At 40.2% G+C, this 4,537-nt stretch overlaps 1 non-coding gene across 1 annotated transcript; it reads right to left on the bottom strand.

Moving 5' to 3' along the window:
* Positions 1-1,002: 1,002 nt before the first annotated feature.
* LOC141624928 (small nucleolar RNA R71) lies at positions 1,003-1,109 on the bottom strand. The gene has a single exon (XR_012534730.1). It is a non-coding gene; the product is annotated as a small nucleolar RNA R71 (small nucleolar RNA).
* Positions 1,110-4,537: the final 3,428 nt, after the last annotated feature.

Below are 4,537 nucleotides of genomic sequence, written 5' to 3' on the forward strand. Positions count from 1 at the left end.
AACCCATGACATCCCAGTGCTTTTAATCAATTGTTTACATCTCATTTTAATCACTTTGCTTGTTTTTTATTACTTTGCTTTTATATTGTTAATTAGTTTAGTTGATCTCCTATCTCAACCCAAATTGTGACACCTTAAGACACAACCATTTGCAATTGAAAATCCTACACCAATACCTGTCCCTTGGGATCCAACCTTTACTTACCTCTTTGCTAAGAGTAGTTTGTGAAGTTATAAATATTGTTTTGGTTAGGTAGCTTTTGACGACGAGTTTAACCCACACCAAAAATGGTGCCGTTGCCGGGGACGGTGTTAGCTTGATTTGATTTTCATTAATTGATTTTAGTTGTGTGTTTCTTTACCTTGGGGAAGTCAATCTCCTCAAGGTTGTTCTAATTATTTTTGAGTTGTTTGATATTTTGCATGTCTAGGAGATCACAAGGTAACTTGTTACCCATTGATCTTGAAATTGAAAGAACTTTGACCAACAATAGAAGACTTGCTAGAGGTACTTTAAGAGGTATTGGGGAAATTGTGAACATTCAACCAAATAACATTGAGTTTACCAACCCTTTTGCAAGAGAAGGAGAGGATAACCCAATATAAAACCCACCACAAAATCAACCCATAATGCCTAAATTCTCATCACATTCCGTACCAACAGAGGAGAACCTACCAAATGGTACTCCTACACCACAACATTTAACCGGTAATTTCATTGGCAAATCCGCATTCATACAATTAGTTGAGAGAAGTCAATTTGGGGGGATGCCTAGTGAAGACCCTCACTCACATATGTAGACTTTTTGTGACTATTGTGATGTGATTTCTCAAACCGGAGTTACTCAAGACCAAATCCGATGGGTCTTATTTCCTTTTTCTTTGATTGGTACCGCGAAACAATGGTTGAAAAGCCTAGACAAGACTACTCTTGGTATTGATTCTTGGAAGAAATTGGTACTTGCTTTCTACAAGATATTCTATCCTCCGGAAAAGACTAACATGTTGAGAGCCCAAATCACCGGGTTCAAACAAAGGGATGAGGAATCTTTGTATGAAGCATGGGAGAGATTCAAGGACACTTTTCGTTCTTGTCCACACCATGGACTTAGCGAGTGGTTCCTTGTACAACAATTTTGGAATGGTCTATATGAAGACTCCCAAAATATTCTCAATATGGGATCCAATGGTATGTATACCAAAGTTGATGACAATCAAACATGGAACAAAATTGAAGAAATGGCGGTCCATAACTCACAATATAGTAGACCTCAGAAGGCTACTAGAGGAGGAAAGCATGAGGTGGATTCCATTACTCAATTAGATGCTCAACTAAGTGCTCACATTGCCACCATTAATTTGAAGTTTTAGAAGGCCATGGCTAAACTTGAATAGGCCTCCAAATCACCCAAGCAACATGTTAATGCTATGGTAGCATCATCATCAATTCCAAGTGGAGTATGTGAGAGTTGTGGAACTTTTGGACATTACCAAAGTGAATGTAGGGGAACAAGTAAACAAGTGAATGCTTTCCAAGCATACAAGAGTGGCACCCCTTATTCTAACTATTACAATGAGAATACCAAATTCCATCCCAATCTTTCATACAAAAGCCAAAATGTTCAAAATCCTCAACCAACATACACCCCACCTCCAATGAGAAATCAAGCTCAAAGACCATTTTACAACCAAAGCCAAGGTTATCAAAATCAACCCTCTTACAATCAATCCAATGACCAAGGCTTTAATGTTCAAAAAGCGGTCCTCCAAATGCAAAAGAATCAACAAGAATTTTTCACTTAAATACAAAAAGATAGCCAAGCAAAAGATATCACCATCAATAACATATTAGCTCACAGAAAGATGTTGGAGACACAAATGTCTCAATTAGCATCTTCTAGCTCTCAAAGGCAAAAGGGGCAATTGCAACCTCAAGGTAATCCCCCACGACATGAGTCGGTGAGTGCCATCCATTTGAGGAGTGGTACAAGGTATGAAGGGCTGAAGAGGCCCTGATGCGTGTCTAAAATATGATGTTTCACACTTTATTCTACATTTCAGAGCTCAAATGTGCAATATATGCCAATATTTCTCTATTTTCCTCTACTTTTGTGTTTTTGTACTTTATTGCAGAAATGTGAGGAATTCAACGGGAAATCAAGCCAAATTCGTCCCCGAGTAACCTGCATTGCAAATGACATAAAGGAATCACGTAAGGAACAAGCTTGGTGCGCAATTCAAGGCCCAAAAGACAAACCCACGAGTTTAAGAAGTCAAGTAGCAGCTTATACTGTCGATTGACTACCCCTTTCAGTCGATCGACCAATGCTCGGGTTCCAGAAGCTACTGTTGCTGAGGAGCAGTCGATCGACCAGCCTGATTAGTCGATCGACCAGATTTCTATTCCAGACGAGATTTAGAAGGTCGTGAATCTCAAAGCCCGTGAAGTTTAGGTTTTAGAAATAAGTGTTACGTTGAATGCTATATAACATAACACCAACATCCAGTTTTAGTATCGAATAACACATCACATACTTTATCAGTTTTAGTTCTATTTCATAATTAGGGTTCTTAAGACTATTGTTCTTCCGTTAATAAAGTTCGGTTTGATTTGGTTTTTGATCTCTTCTTTACAATCCTTTACGCGGTATTCTTCTGCTCTTATTTCAGTTTTACTACTTTATTGTCATTCATAGTATAGGAATTGCTAGGATAGTCTCCCGAAAGCCAACTTATCGTTCTTTGTTAATTGTTTATTTCCTTGCTTTGATCATGAATTCTCCTGTGTTATTAGTCAATTTTATTGCTATTGATATTCCCAGTATGAGTAGCTAATTTCATTGTGCTAGGATGTAGGCGATTTATGGCAAAGGCGGCATTAGATTAGAATAGGTCATTTCAAGCGTGTTGGTCGATCGATGACCTTATCGATCGATCGACCGACCTCGTAGGGTTTATATTCGTTTTAATTGAATTTAATCTTGTATTTAACGAATCGAATGCATGCGACCAGTTAGATACCTATTTCGTGATTGACCCATTAGATCGAAAGATAGGGAGGTTATTAGACCGTCAATTAAATCGACTAGACTGTGCTAAGATCGAAAGATAGGTATAGTTTAGACCGTTAGTCACTTTTCAGGACGAAAGTTAGTATTAGTGGCATTAGGGACCTATAGCGAGATCGAGAGATGCTATTTGTTAAGAGTGGACCGAGAGGACCTCTTTATTTCCCGCCTTACCTGTGTTTGATTCAGACCGACTTAGTTTGCTGCCGCCGAAGCTATAATGACCCGACCATCCTAGTACCCTTCTTTTATCTATTTAGATCATTTATTTAGTTTCTTGTTTCTATTTACTTTTAGTCAGACCAATTCAAATCAACCCCCACAATAGTTACCTCAGATCTGAACATAAATCAACTAGAATTTACAACTCGCCTCCTTGTGGTTCGACCACTGTTACCACTAGCCTAGGTTAGTCTTAATAGGAGATTATAAATTTTATCTTTGGTACTCACAACGACGGGTATCAAATTTTGGCGCCGTTGCCGGGGAGGCAATAGTCCTAATTTTAGTTGTTTTTATTTTTAGTCTTTCTTAGTTTAAGGGACATCCGTTCCTTAAACTTGTCTTATATTCTTTTGTAGTTTCTTCTTATGCGCAGGTCACAGGGTGGAGAATTAGTACCGTTGAACCCTGAGCTTGAAAGATCCTTGTGCGAGTTGAGGCGAACACAAAGGGTATTACCGACAGAGGAAGAGCTGAGTACTCTGTCAAGCTATCACGAGAACGATCTGTTCGAAGAAGACCCCTGATCTTCACCCGTTTCCACTTCTTCAGCCGAGACGAGTTACTTCTCCGGAAATTCCAGTCATGGCCGAGGAAGCAAGTATAGCTAGTTATTCCGAGCCGACAGCCGACAATTTATACAAGGGGTTCGAATTACCGGGAGATGCCAGGAAATTCGAACCAAAGCCTGCTTACATCACTATGGTTGAGAGAAATTAGTTTGGGGGAGCTGCAAATGAAGACGCAGCAAGGCATATGGAGACCTTTATTGACTACTGCTGCTCCATTCCCCCACCAGCTGGCGTGACCAAGGATCAAATCAAGGAGACCATGTTCATCTTCTCCCTTCGTGATGCTGCAAGGGAGTGGTATAGAGATTTGGACCGGACCGCTCAGGAGATCACTGATTGGAATACATTGGCATTGGCGTTCTACAAGAAGTACTTTTCTGCTTCGAGGACGATCGCTATTAGAGCTCAAATCACGGGCTTTAAACAAGGGCCAGATGAGAATTTCCACGAGGCATGGGTCCGATTCAAGAAGTTGGTGCGAACCATACCGCACCATGGGTTTGAAAAGTGGAGTTTGTGCAACCATTTCTACAATGGGTTGTACGACGATCAGAGGGCCATTTTGGATGCTGCTGCCAATGGAAGATTCGCTGAAAATTTGGGAGCAACCAAAGGGTGGAAGATCATTGACGATCTAGCTACCCACAAGGCCGAATATGGGAATTCGAGAGGGAA

This window comes from Silene latifolia, chromosome X, assembly GCF_048544455.1.
Source record: "Silene latifolia isolate original U9 population chromosome X, ASM4854445v1, whole genome shotgun sequence".
NCBI lineage: Eukaryota > Viridiplantae > Streptophyta > Magnoliopsida > Caryophyllales > Caryophyllaceae > Silene > Silene latifolia.